This window comes from Patella vulgata, chromosome 2 (genome assembly GCF_932274485.2).
Source record: "Patella vulgata chromosome 2, xgPatVulg1.2, whole genome shotgun sequence".
In the NCBI taxonomy this organism is placed as follows: Eukaryota; Metazoa; Mollusca; class Gastropoda; family Patellidae; genus Patella; species Patella vulgata.
In genome coordinates this window covers 5,633,506-5,649,186 of record NC_065880.2, presented here as the reverse complement: position 1 = coordinate 5,649,186, position 15,681 = coordinate 5,633,506, and the positions used below count along the sequence as shown (strand labels likewise).

Sequence of the window (15,681 nt, the reverse complement as noted above, 5' to 3'; positions counted from 1 at the left end):
TCTGATACAAATAGTGACGCGGGAGGGGGGGCGCATCTATAAAATCAAACACTCTTCTTCAGTTCTAGATAACGATTGAGTTAAGCATGGCACGCAAGAGTGATTAAACAGTGGTTAAAAACACTACATTCGGTGGGTATGTAGACAAAGGGGGAGCAATTACTGGTCTTAATCCACCTGCATGACCACATAACAACAACAAATTGTTTTTCATTGACTTTAATGTTGGTTCTCGTCCGTGTGACCGGCTTTAATTTATTTTTGATCTCCAAATTATTGTTGGGTGGGACCTTTATTCCAGAGATGCGATTCACCAAGGAAATCTAGAAATACACAAACTGAAAGTAGCACACTTTATAACATCCAACTAGCTCAACTATATGTCCTACATCACAACTATATGTCCTACATCACAACTATATGTCCTACATCACAACTATATGTCCTACATCACAACTATATGTCCTACATCACAACTATATGTCCTACATCTCAACTGTATGTCCTACATCACAACTATATGTCCTACACAACTACATAGTTCCCACATCACAATTATATGTCCTACATCACAACTATATGTCCTACATCACAACTATATGTCGCACACCACAACTATATGTCCTACATCACAACTATATGTCCTACATCACAACTATATGTCGCACATCTCCACTATATGTCCTACACAACTATATGTCCTACATCACAACTATATGTCCTACATCACAACTAGATGTCCTACATCTCAACTGTATGTCCTACATCACAATTATATGTCCTACACAACTACATAGTTCCCACATCACAACTATATGTCCTACATCACAATTATATGTCCTACATCACAACTATATGTCTTACATCTCAACTATATGTCTCACATCTCCACTATATGTCCTACATCACAACTATATGTCCTACATCACAACTATATGTCGCACATCTCCACTATATGTCCTACACAACTATATGTCCTACATCACAACTATATGTCCTACATCACAACTAGATGTCCTACATCTCAACTGTATGTCCTACATCACAATTATATGTCCTACACAACTACATAGTTCCCACATCTCAACTATATGTCCTACATCACAATTATATGTCCTACATCACAACTATATGTCCTACATCTCAACTATATGTCTCACATCTCAACTATATGTCCTACATCACAATTATATGTCCTACATCACAACTATATGTCCTACATCTCAACTATATGTCTCACATCTCCACTATATGTCCTACATCACAACTAGATGTCCTACATCACAACTAGATGTCCTCCATCACAACTATATGTCCTGCACGACTATATGACCTACATCTCAACTATCTGTCGTACATTTCAACTGAACCAACCTCTTTAACTATATTTTCCCAAATCATGAATATTCAGCAAAACCTGACTGACAAAGTAAATTGAAACCTTCGACTTTAATTCTAAGTAAAAATGTAAAGAAAAAGAAAACGCCACACGAAAGATGGCAAAACAAGAGAAAGTGACGGAAAGGCCATACAGAAAGCACAACATTCGTGGGATAACCAAATGTAAGAATGATTTTCTAGGGAATACTTTCATTGGTATTTAGTGGTCGACGAATAATCCTTGATGTGCTCTAAATCCATAAAACGTGTATTTATTAAAGGCTCGATGCGTCATTTGCATTTCTGCTAAAATATTTGATTTCTCACTGTAAGAGCTAAATCTGCTAATTGCAGGTCTTTCTTTGGGCCTGAAATGTTATCTACATTAATAATTAGACATTAACTAACTTGTCCAGGCCATAAACTACTCTTGATGTTATCACTAGCCTGTGATATTCACTGGATTAGAACCCGGTTTGCTGCTTCTGATTAAATCAAAAAATGGATAATCAAGACTATGTTTTTTATCGTACCGACTTTAGTAATGATGATCTAGGCTAGGCCCAAAATTCTATTGCTTAATTCTTGGTTCAGAGTGGATCAATTTGACTGAAATTTTCATCAAATTTCGTTTGCATTATCTAGTATTTAACTAATATTATAGTGAGAACTGTCAGTACTTTATCTAATCCCCCATAATGTATCTTTAACATTTAAATATGTAAGGGGGATCACGTGGCTAAGTGGGTAAGACGCTGGCTCACTAGCCTGGTGGTCGGGTGTTCGATCCCTGCATTGGCCGAGAAAGTTCATATAGATTTTCCAGCGTGGTTTCCCCTTGTGACTGATGCAGGATGGAGGGCCTGACAAGGACAGTTGTCTAGTTCGGATGGGACGAAAAACCGAGGTCCCGCATACACATTGACGTGCACGTAAAAGATCCGTTGGTAGTTGGAATTCGATATAAGAGTAGGCCGTAGTGCCGCTGCCCGGGCAAAATTTCCCTCATGGCACACTGTATGGCGTATGCCCGTCTTCATTAGCCCAGTTTAGGAGCAGAACAGTAGGACGTTAAACCCCATTTCATTTTATTTCATTTAAATATGTAAAAATACCAACCCCAGATAACCTACTGGCATGGATGCAATGAGATTTAAACTATGTCCCCTGTGGTTAAACAGCTACAGATGACATTTCAATTTATCATATTTTTGTATATAGTTAACATAATGGAACCGAAATACCAAAGCTAGACAACCTGGTTGGTCCTGGATGATTAAGATAAGCTATAACCAAAAAATAAAATCGTGACATTCAAAATGGCGACTACCATGAGGTTACTTGTCCTCTTAATCCGATAACTTCACAAATCTGTTGTCTGTGCATTGCTTATTTGAACCAATGCGCATCACGCTTATTATAAAACGTTTTTGTCGAGTTCAGTTTAATGTTGGACTTCAGTTCTAGAAGAAGGAATCCATCAAATGTTGACATTACGTGTTGTAAGATTCTACCATGTTGACACCCGTCAAGTTGCACGCAATATTCCTATCAGCACGGGTTGTAATACATCATGCAATAAGACAGTTGAGTATTGGTGGTATTAACACATAAACCAAGATGCATTTAAAATCATTTTGCTTTTTTTCATCTCGCTTTGGTATAACCTTAAAGGGACAATAACACTCTTGCTGGCTTGACATCTCCAGTAAATAAATATTAGCCTTATTCTAAGTATTAGATGTTTAAGTGTCCTACCTGTTGTGTAAATTATCCATTACATCCTATTTTACTTGTCCAGAGGGTCCGAAAATATTTTTTAAATCCAAGTCACATTTGAAAAGGTTTACGTTAGGCTTTTCAAATCATTTAGTTGAATTTTTTCATTTTTTTAAATTAGATGTGTTAAGATGAAATTTGTATCATCAATTAATTGGAATACTGTAAAATAGTACAATTTGTTGACCAGAATAAAGATTGGGACATATTATTATGTTACAACAAGAGTGGTATTGAGCCTTTAAAGGGGAAATATTGTTATAAATTTGTTGGGTTTTTTTTTTTAAAAAAAAAAGACCCATGTCCATTTTTTGAATGACGTTAAAACATACAATGGTTCTCGGCAAACTTACAGAATCTAACAATCTTCCACATTTCTCAATGGGGGTTGGATGGTCGAATGGTTAGCGCGGGCGCGCTGTATCATAAGGTCTGTCATTGAGTCAACTGGCGTGGTTTTGATTCCCGGTTGTACGTGAGAAGGAGTAGGGTCGCCTGTCCAACCTCGTAGGTTTTCTCCGGGTCCTCTGGTTTCCTCCCACAGCTAAAGACACATACGCGCAAGCGAAGTAATGAAATAAAAATACAATTCAACCATATTTTAGTCCCGAAATGACCTGGATTTTGTCCAGTGGACGTTAAATCTCTCTCCCCCTCTCCCCCTCTCTCTCTCTCTCTCTCTCTCTCTCACACACACACACACACACACACACACATTCCTCAACGAAAACGTTTGAAGAGTCTAAAGGTTAAATTGGTTACAGTAAGTGATATGCATTGGACATTATACAATAATATAACAAGCATTGATATTAAACTGATATAAATGAACTGGAGTTGAACGTCCTGCTCCGACTGGGCTAATGTCGTGCTCCGACTTGTTTAACGTCCTGCTCCGACTGGGCTAATGTCGTGCTCCGACTTGTTCGGATGAGACGAAAAACCGAGGTCCCGTGTATATATTGGAACGCACGTAAAAGATCCCTTGGCAGTTGGAATTCGATATAAGAGTAGGCGATAGTGCCGCTGCCCGGGCAAAATTTCCCTCATTGCACACTGCATGGCGTATGCCCGTTTTCATTAGCCCGTCTTTATTTAACGTCCTGTTCCGACTGGGCTAATGCAGACGGTCAAACGCCATACAGTGTGCTATGGGGGAAATTTTCACTAGACATTTTTAACCCGGGATAAAAAAAAAACTCATGGAATCCGAAACATTTTGGTTTTTGGCCGACACGACGAATGAATTTAAACGATAAAAAAAAAATCAACCACATGTATATAATTCCATTTCTCGACAATAATATATCATTATGAGATAGAACAAAAAAACAACCAAATGTATATAATTCCATTTCTCGACAATAATATATCATTAAGAGATAAAGCACTCCGTTGGCACACGAGGCTCAACATTAGCTATTTTATGAGGCTTTTTCACTTAATCTCTTAAGTGATCTAATGGTATAAAGGTTAAATGTCAGGTATCGATTCCTGGAAATGAAAAATCATCTTAGCAAAGCCATAAAAAACCGTAAATAACCATAATTGAATAGCGCGTAAACCTCTCTCCTCTGACTTTTATTTTCATCCCGTTTATCTAGTTCTGGTATTTAAATTTTTTTTATGATTAAAAAAAAAAAGGGGTAAATAATAAACGAAAAGAAAAATTGCATAAATTGCTTTGGTTAAATGTTTAAACATAAAATGGAGTTGATAGAACTCGTACATGCTACTCTTTTTTATATTGATGGTCTCAAGTAAACTAGTTTATCTAGTTCCAGTATTTAACGGTTTTATATGGTTTAAAAAAAAATGGGGGGAATAAAACACGAAAAGAAAAATTGCATAAATTGCTTTGGTTAAATGTTTAAACATAAAATGTCTTGATAGAACCTCGTACATGCTACTCTTATTTCTATTTAAAATACAGATGTGACGTCATCCTTTGATGTTGGTGTGTCTGTATTTTAAGATGTGTAATGGTCGAGCGTGAGACTACGCCCCTCGTGTTGTTTCAATATATTACTTAATGTCTCGCTCTCGACCATTAAACAATACATAATATTGGCTCAAGTAAACTCGTAATCGTACCGACGAAATCCTTTTGCGCAAAATTATGATTAGTAATACGGCCCAGTCATGATTCGGCAAGACACAAAAAGGTGCATTCTTTTATGCACTACTTTTTTGTGAGTCTAACTGGCGCAGTTGATTAGTGTTCACAACAGCAAAAACAACAATAACAAAAAAAAAGCAAAAAAACAAAAAAAAACAAAAAAAACAAGAGAAATAAATTAGTGAATTTGTTTTCATATTTAAACACTGTAAATCGACGTTTCTGTCAACAGAAACAAGTTCACAGAATAGGACAAACACTGTAGATTCGAAATAACACATTTCAGGGCAGAAAGTAACGAAAACTGTGGTCGATTATCTCGCGCGCCTCCGAATTGGCTGCTGGAACGAATACGAGTGACGTCAGCACATAAACTTGTGACGTATTCGTGTTCATAATGGAACGTGTTCTCGGGTGGTCTATAAGGTGGTTAGACATGGTAACACCTCAATTCTGTCTATAATTCTGTAAGCCATGTGACCTATTCTAATTGGAATTTCGTAAGCCCATGCAGTCGATACAGAAACGTAGGACGTTAAACTTCATCTCATTATCTTTTTAATGGGAAGTGGTATCGGATGTTCTGCAGTGTTTTAGCACACTGTGTCGCGCTCACGATATGGATGACTACGCATACGTTACTACTCTTGATCAATGGTTAAAACCCTGATTTCGGAAAACCTGTAAACGTATTGTCCATGATTGGTCATATGTAATATGATTTCAATATGTCGCAAGGATGGGTTTGTTTTGGTATTTACTTAGTCTGTATTTGTTTTTATTACACAGTATAATATTTAAAGGTTCGAGAGACTACGACAAACACGGAATGGCACAAAACCCCCTGAAAACTCGTGTCTGGGCACTAATCCGTGTAAAATATATATTTGTTTAGACCGAGTATATGTACAGACACAAATTACCCGATTGGTGTTCACAAGTGCGTTGCGTATGTTAGATGTCTCAGTGAGTAAGACGCTGGCTCACTATACATTGGGGAGCCACGGTGGCTAGGTGGTTAAGACGCAGGCTCGCTAGCCGGGTGTTTGATCCCTGCATTGGCCGAGAAAGTTCATCTTGATTTCCCGACGTCGTTTCCCCTTGTCAGTGATGCAGAACGTAGGGCCTGACAAGGACAGCTGTCTAGTCATTCGGATGAGACGAAAAACCGAGGTCCCGTGTACACATTGGAATGCACGTAAAAGATCCCTTGGCAGTTGGAATTCGATATAAGAGTAGGCGATAGTGCCGCTGCCCGGGCAAAATTTCCCTCATAGCACACTGTATGGCGTATGCCCGTCTTCATTAACCCAGTATAGGAGCAGAACAGTAGGACGTTAAACCCCATTTCATTTCATTTCACTAAACATTGCGTCTCTGGTTCGCTCTCGGTTTTGGTCGGGTTTCGCCTTGTTAGTGGGACAAGACGGGAGACCATCACGAACAGTGTCTAGACGTTTGTATTTGAACGTTGGCGTGCCCGTTTGCCCAGTCGGGGCAGAACAGTAAGACGTTAAAACTCATTTCATTTCATGTATTGTAAATATGTTTTAAGCATTATAAAGAATGAAAATTAAATGTATTGTGAACTAAACTGAGCTAACATGTAATGTGTGTGTGTGTGGGGGGGGGGGGGTGAGGGTAAATGGCCGAATGGTTAGCACGTTCACGTTGTATCATAAGGTCTGTCATTGAGTCAACTATATGAAGTATGCCCGTCTTCATTCGTCCGGGGGGGTCACGGTGGCTAAGTGGGTAAGACGCTGGCTCGCTAGCCTGCAGGTCGGGTGTTCGTTCCCTGCATTGGCTGAGAAAGTTCATCCAGATTTTCCGGCATGGTTCCCCCTTGTCAGTGATGCAGGCAGGACGGAGGGCCTGACAAGGACAGCCGTCTAGTCGTTCGTATGGCACGAAAAACCGAGGTCCTGTGTACACATTGGCGTGCACGTAGAAGATCCCTTGACAGTTGGAATTCGATATAAGAGTAGGCCGTAGTGCCGCTGTCCGGGCAAAATTTCCATCATAGCACACTGTATGGCGTATGCCCGTCTTCATTAGCCCAGTTCGGAGCAAAACAGTAGGACGTTAAACCCCATTTCATTTCATTTCATTCGTCCGGTAAAACGCCCGGTGGAAGCAGAAGGACAATAAACCCCATTCTTTCATGTTTTTAATTTATAAACCTTGTTCAAATGGACGTGAGGGGTTGGATGGCTGAATGGTTAGCGTACGCGCGCTGTATCATAAAGTCTGTCATTGAGTCGACTGGCGTGGTTTCGAATCCCCGGTTGTACGTGGCAAGGAATAGGGTCGCCTGTCCAACCTCGTGGGTTTTCTCCGGGTCCTCCGGTTTCCTCCCACTGCTAAAGACCCCTACGCGCAAGCGAATTATGTAAATAAAATTAAACCAAATGTTAGTCCCGAAATGACCTAGTTTGTGTCGAGTGGACGTTAAACCCCATTTCTCTCTCTCTCTCTCTCTCTCTCTCTCTCTCTCTCAAATGGACGTTACTCTGTATGAAGTTAGACTTGAGTAATTTATGGATGAGGTGGACACAATCGAGAAAAGAGTTCACAGCCAATATAAACCAATTAATCCCGAAATAAACACCGTCGATTTACTGCTCACACTAATGGATGAACCGTCAGCCACAAGTTCAGATTCTGCCTCGGGAGTATTTAATGGCGACCAAGGCGTATTACTATGGTATCAGACCACTACATATCTTCTTTGTGATGAACTGATAAGCCACCTATCTTTGTCGGAAACAGATGTGACATGAGATCGTTATTCTATTCTCAAGTTGATATCATTAAACGCCTGGCTCTGACACTTTCATGAACAGGGTAGATTTATTCCAATTATTAACTTCATTTTCCCGAGACTGTAAGCTGATGTGAGGATTACCTGAACTGCTTTCATGTTCTATACAGAGAGAGAGAGAGAGAGAGAGAGAGAGAGAGAGAGAGAGGGGGGGTTAACGTCCACTCGACACAAACTAGGTCATTTCGGGACCAACCAATTTTATTTCACTGGGGGTCTTTAACAGTGCACGTAAAAGATCCAGAGAGGGGGGGGGGGTTAACGTCCACTCGACACAAACTAGGTCATTTCGGGACCAACCAATTTTATTTCACTGGGGGTCTTTAACAGTGCACGTAAAAGATCCATGGACAGTTTGTATTTTTTGATATAAGAGTAGGTCATAGTGCTGGTGCCTGTGCAAAATTTCCCTCGTAGCACACTGTATGACGTATGCCCGTCTTCATTAACCCAGTATAGGAACAGATCAGTAGGACGTTAAACCCCATTTTATTTCATTTCATGTTTAATGTTTAATGTAACTGGACCCTTCATATAACCCAATCCCATTGCTATTGTTTTATAAAAAAGGCAAACAATAAAACTAATAAAGTCTTCCGGCGATCTGCGGCGGGGGGAGCCAAATGGTTAGCACGTGCGCACTGTATCATACGGTCTGTCATTGAGTCAACTGGCGGGGTTTCGATTCCACTGTTGTACGTGACAAGGTGTAGGGTCGCCTGTCCAACCTCCTGGGTTTTCTCCGGGTCCTCCAGTTTCCTCCCACTGCTAAAGACCCCTACGCGCAAGCGAATTATTGAAATAAAATTGAACCATGTGTTAGTCCCGAAATGACGTAGTTTGTGTCGAGTGGACGTTAAACCCCATTTCCATCTCTCTTTCAGCGAGATAAACAACTCGACTGACATAAACATGACCTCATGTTTAAAAGCAGTTTCGCGTGTACTTTGTGGATTAACTGTCATTATTGCTTCCTTAACTTTGCTGATAAGCTGGCACGATTCCTGTGATTAAGCTGTACAAATCTTTACAAATCTATCGATGGCGGAAATAAAAGCATAAACCATCACAATGATTAAAAGTGCCATTTGGAATTACTTTAGGACTTGGTTCAAGTATCAAATCAATCAGAAATCTATCAGATAACCATGTGGATTGTGTGGGTGTTCGAAAAAAAAGTCATTTACGACATGTCTGTCACATAGGATTTCAATTCAAACCAGATGGGGGGGGGGACGAATGGATAGCATGTACGCGGTGTATCATAAGGCTTGTCATTGAGTCAACTGGCGTGGTTTCGAATCCCCGGTTGTACGTGACAAGGAGTAGGATCGCCTGTCCAACCGCGTGGGTTTGCTCCGGGTCCCCCGGTTTCCTCCCACTGCTAAAGACCCCTACACGCAAGCAAATTATTGAAATAAAAATTAAACCATGTGTTAGTTTGTGTCGAGTGGACGTTACCCCCACCCCTCCCCCAGCTAACATCTATCTACCCCCGTTCCTTAACATGTGTGGACGAAACGTCAGCCTAATATGAAAAAGGGAAAGGTCACCTGTTTAAATTTATTGGACTTGGATTTCAAAAATCGACATGTCTTTTACGTGCACGCCAATGTGTACACAGGACCTCGGTTTTTCGTCCCATCCGAACGACTAGACAGCTGTTAGCTCGTACGTACCATAGCCGATGTCAAGCAACTATCACGGTTACTGTTTGGGAATGATGCAACGGTCTTGACTATTTCTCTTATGACCAGCTTTAGCAAGTAAATCTCTTAATCGATCATGGAGTTAAAAAGGTATTTCCGGTATAAGACACTTCAGTTTAAATCATCCAATTTAATATGTTATAGATTTAACTGACGTCATGGATAATACAGTTTCCGCTAGCTGTGTTATAAATACGAGAGGGAGAGAACGGAAGAGAGAGAGAACGGAAGAGAGAGAGAGAGAGAGAGAGAGAGTAGTTCACTGAAAGGACTTTTCAAGCCTGTTTCACACTTTAGGTCTGACAAAGATAGTATACCAAATCGTTGGGATGTTATGATAAAGCATGAGCGCCCTGTGGAATTCGAAAAAAAAAAGAATTGAGGAAACCGCGCAATCCAGACATACCATCCCCCACATTGCACGTGTAAGCATGGAAGGTATTTTCGTAATTTACTGTCAATAATTGAACCCAGACCACTATTCTATTCAGTCTAAGATGGGCAGCTGTCTAGTCGTTCGAATGGGATGACAAACCGAGATCCCGTGTATCCATTGGCGTGCACCTAAAAGATCCCTTGGCAGTTTGAATTCGATATAAGAGCAGGCCGTAAAGCGGCTGTCCGGGCAAAATTTCCCTCATAGTACACTGTATGGCGCATGCTCGTCTTCATTAGCCCAGTCAAAGCAGAACAGTAGGACGTTAAACCCCAGTTCATATCTATTCTATTCCTGCATAATTCTTTAATCCTTTATATCGGGATAACGTATTATTTGATGAAGAAAAATCCATATACATTAAGTTTATGTTTTACCGATAAAATTCATCGGCCATTTGATTCAAACATCTCCTATATGCTGGACGTTTTTTTTAGAATAATAAAACGCGCTGATATAAATTGTCTGTCTGATTCTATTGAAAGTCATGCTGTATCTTGGAAGTCTGGATGGCGTCTTCAGCCTTTGTCATCCAGTGGGAGGTCAAAGTAATTGACTAGTTTGTATTGCAGTTTATGCATCCATCACGTGAAGCTGGAATTGAATTCGACAAAAATAATTCACGTTTCAGATTGAACATAGAATCGATAAAAAAATATAAGTTTTCTAATGAAGTCTAAATCAAGTCAGGAGACGAGGTTCTTTATCAACTTGTGATCAATTTGACCGGTTTCTAGAACTTTTACATGGATTTAATCCAGTTGGGAATATTATTTTAAAGTTTTTTTCTCGTTTCAGACATGAACAATGTTTTAAAAAATGAATCGGTCCGATAAGAAAAAGATTCAATGATCAATGAAACAAGTGTCGAAAAACCAATTATTTCGAATGATGGCCATGTAGAGCCATCATAAATATCAGTTAATCGCCCAGTTAGGTCCATGGGACGATCCCAGTATTGTACGAAAAGGTTCTTGGGGATTTGCTCATCCCGAATCCCCCTCTCAGTGGTGACATTAGAAAGGGACGAAAGTCCGAGATGCCGTGTATAGCAGTTGGAAATCAAACTACGTCCATTTATTATTTAAAAAAAATACATAATTGGCTCAGGCAGTTGGAATTCGATATAAGAGTAGGACATAGTGCCACTGCCTGTGCAGAATTTCCCTCATAGCACACTGTGTGGCGTATGTCCGTCTTTATTAGCCCAGTCTGAGCAGATCAGTAGGACGATAAACCCCATCTCATTTCATTTCATTTCATAATTGGCTCAGCCCTAATTGGTCGTGGATATTTAGTGAAAGCAAATTAGGCAACTCTTTTCGGGACAGGTGGGTTTTGGGATGTAGATGCCTTCAACCCCGCCCGGTGTAGAGGACATCACTATACTGCTAGTCCGGAACAGTATGTGTGAAGCCTCTTACCATAGCACCCGCTCATATGCCACTACCCGCCCTTAGATCACTATTCTGCTAGTCCAGATCAGTGTCCTTGATGTATCTTACCATAGCACCCACCCATACGCCACTACCTTCTTCATTAGCCTAACCGGAGAAGAACAGTAGGACGTTAAATCCCATTTGCTTTGATTTCATTTCATACGCCACTATTCCACATTGTCCATCTTTGGTCATATGATGTAAACCTTTGGTAAAGTGTTCGTGAAAAGGCTTCCACTGAAATGATATCGCCGACAGACCTTTGCTTTAAAAATAAAGGGGATCGCGTGGCTAAGTGGGTAAGACGCTGGTTCGCTAGCCTGGAGGTCTGGTGTTCAATCACTGCATTGGCCGTGGTTCCCCCTTGTCAGTGATGCAGGACAAGGACAGCTGTCTAGTCCTTCGGATGAGACCAAAAACCGAGGTCCCGTGTATATATTGGAATGCACGTAAAGGATCCCTTGGCAGTTGGAATTCGATATAAGAGTAGGCGATAGTGCCGCTGCCCGGGCAAAATTTCCCTCATAGCACACTGTATGGGAGAAGAACAGTAGGACGTTAAACCCCATTTCATTTTATTTTAACAATTAAACAACAAAAAATCTCCTTTTTATTAGGTATGACCTAAAAGGATCATGCAGTTTATTCTGGAACATTTGATCTTAAATGTTTTGTGTTGAAGTTAATGCAGCTGAAAATAAGTCGGGTAAAAAGCAAAAACTAATCCCTTGAAAGCTTAGCTATCAAGTCTTTGTTCAATGTCAAAGTACAGCAGGGGGTGACGGTAAAAAGAAAATATCAACCATCATCTGACCACGAGAACGACAGCGATAGAAGAATACTGTCAGTAATATGTAGCCAATAATTTCATTCTGGGCTTAACCCTAAAGATATCATACTGATAGCTTAACTCACTTGGTTTCCCCTTCTCATTACGCATTACTTCCGGTTAAACGGGTTGCGTATATCACGTGGCTATCTCGCGCTATAGTTCTGATCTGCGGCATAACACTTGGAACATCATCACTAATAGAATCAATATGGCCGAAACGATTAACTCTCGCTATAATTCAATTTTCACATTTTTCAAGTTTTCATTTTGACGTAACAGCCTCCGGCTAGAAGACTATTTATGTCGTTTTTCTTGAATTCACTTCGCATGTTTTTAAATATAGTGAGGTGGTTGACTGGTATAATCTAATCTCCGTGTCACTTTCTCAGACTTAATGACGAAATGCCATAGGCATGATATTATTGATTATATCGTTTGACTAAAAGATTCCAGAATATTTATTGATGGAATGACAGCACGCCTTGCTGGGAGATTATTCATGACACTGTCAATGACGTCACAGCATCAGTCAACACAACGGGGGTTCAGCACTAACTAAGATTGAGCTATTCGAATCTTGACGCCATTTGTAATTTTATGTCATTACGTTGTCATGCCGAGGGCAAAGGGAGATAATGGTAACTATAGCTCTGATTAATTTACACGGTTTGATTTATTGAACTGTGTCAATGTTCAGATGACCCTATTTGTACGAACTAATCGGTTTACTCTAGTAATACATGTAAAGAATAGAATAACAGAGAACGGAAATGAAAATGAAATGGGGTTTAACGTCCTACTGTTCTGTTCCGAACTCGGCTAATGAAGACGGACATACGCCATACAGTGTGCTATAAGGGAAATTTTAACCGGACAGCGGCACTATACGACCTACTCTTATACCGAATTCCAACTGTCAAGGGATTTTTATGTGCACGCCACATCCGAACGACTAGACAGCTGTACTTGTCAGGCCCTCCGTCCTGCATCACTGACATGGTGGAAGAACGGAGACGTGTTCTAGGGAATGTGGATGTAGTAGTCATTATCATTTCAATATAAAATGTATAATTCATAAAGGCGACAAACCACGGAATAATACATGGTTAGCGCGTGCGTGTTGTATCATAAGGTATGTCATTGAATCAACTAGTGTGGTTTCGATTAGCCAGTTGTACGTGACAAGGAGTAGGGTCGCCTGTCCAACCTCGCGGGTTTTCTCCGGTTCCTCTGATTTCCTCTCACTGCTAAAGACCCCTACGCGCAAGCGAATTATTGAAACAAAATTGAACCATATGTTAGTCCCGAAATGACATAGTTCGTGTCGAGTGGACGTTAAATCCCAATTCTCTCTCTCCCCATCCCTCTCCCTCTCTCTCTCTCTCTCCTATATATTCACATACGGAAATAATACCTGCCTTATTCTTTCTATCAATCCTTGACTTGCATGAAATATTGTCTGGTTTTTACATAAAGTAGGTTTTGAGCGGAAAGATCATAGCGGGGGCTATTATTACTGTGAGAAAATATAGTCTAAAAATTGACGTGACCTTTTCATGCCGACTGTGGTGATTGGAGCATTACTGATAATAGGATATATCTGATATTGGTTTGTCATGTACTGTCTGATTGGTTGAAACGTTTAACTATATGGTATGTAAAGCGATTATTTAAATCCAGCATGGAATACAAAAAAAACCCACACAATTTGATTATAGATTTTTACAGGACTCTATAAAGCAAATAGTTCATAAAGGTGTTGCATTTCATTTCATTTTAATTCCCAGGTCGATAGCAAATGAAATAGAAAAAATGAATGAGGTTTAAGGGATAATGGAGTTGGGCAAACACCATGCAGTATGCTGTGAGGGGAATTTTGCCCGGACAGCGGCGTTTCAGAATACTATTCATCAAATTCCAACAGTCAAGGGATCTTTTAGGTGCACCCCAGTGTATACACAGGAACTCGTTTTTTGTCCCATCCGAAAGACTATACGTTGTCTCTTGCCAGGCTCTCCATCCTGCACCACTGACAAGGGGGAACCAAACCGGAAAATTTCTCGGCCAATGCAGAGATCGAACACGGGACCTTCAGGTTAGCGAGTCAAGTTCTTACTCACTGAGCCACCGCGACTCTCCCAAGATAATGAAGGCATACATACGCCATGCAGGGTGGTATGAGGGAAATAGATCATCAAATTCTTGTATTAATTCTTATACTATTCGCGTCTCACAGGCAGAGTTTTTAATTTTAATTCCCAGTTGGACAGACAATGAAATGAAATGCGGTTTAACGTCTTGCATCTTTGCACCAGTGTACGCCATGAGGGAAATCTTGCACTGGAAGCGGTGCCACGACCTATGTCCAACTTAATCTAGATTCCTAACCACGAAGTGTTGCCTAAATAAGCGCCAGAAATATCTTTGTCCCTGGTTGCTGAAAACGACTCATGAGTTAACAGGTTTACTCAGAGGCCGTAGGCCGAGGTGTTAAACCTGTTAACGAATGAAACGTGCTATAAATGACTTGACACCTGCTCAACATGCTTGTTGTTATTGCACAGAAAAACCACCCACTTCTCTATATGATTTCTACTAAAACTAGTGTAAACCAGCAAAAGTGTGCAATATAACATTGAACATGTCTAATTATTGCACGGATAAATTCCACCCAATCTTCTGGAGGGAAAACAATCTGCTTATTCAACGAAAAGAACAAAGGAAGATTTCCCGTCCATGTTACAAGTGAGTTTAACGAATGGTTATATGTGGTAAGCGAACATCAATCCCTCAATCGCTTCTGATACGATGAGTCGACCAATACGCCCAGACTAACGATAGACATAGTTTTGTGATAAATAGGTAACCAATAGATCTAAGTCAGACTATTACCAACTAAAGATACATTTCATTCAATGTAATACTTCAAGTTACACGTACTTGCTTAAACTCTTCAACGTTGGTTTGATTGTTGCTACGTTCTGTACATACTTTGTTCTTTTCTGGTCACGAGAGCTTTTCGAGCGAACGAGAGAGAGAGAGAGATAGAGAGAGAGAGAGGCAGAGGGGTTGCGGGGGGTGGATGGCGTTTAACGTCCACTAGACACAAACTAGGTGATTTCGGGAAAAAGATATGTTTTAATTTATAATTCAATAATTCGCT

The 15,681-nt window shown here is 40.3% G+C and overlaps 1 protein-coding gene across 8 annotated transcripts in view; it reads left to right on the top strand.

Annotated features, from left to right (window-relative positions):
• LOC126810233 (suppressor of lurcher protein 1) overlaps positions 1–15,681 on the top strand; it is a 413,673-nt gene that overhangs the window by 347,134 nt on the left and 50,858 nt on the right. The window lies entirely within an intron of this gene.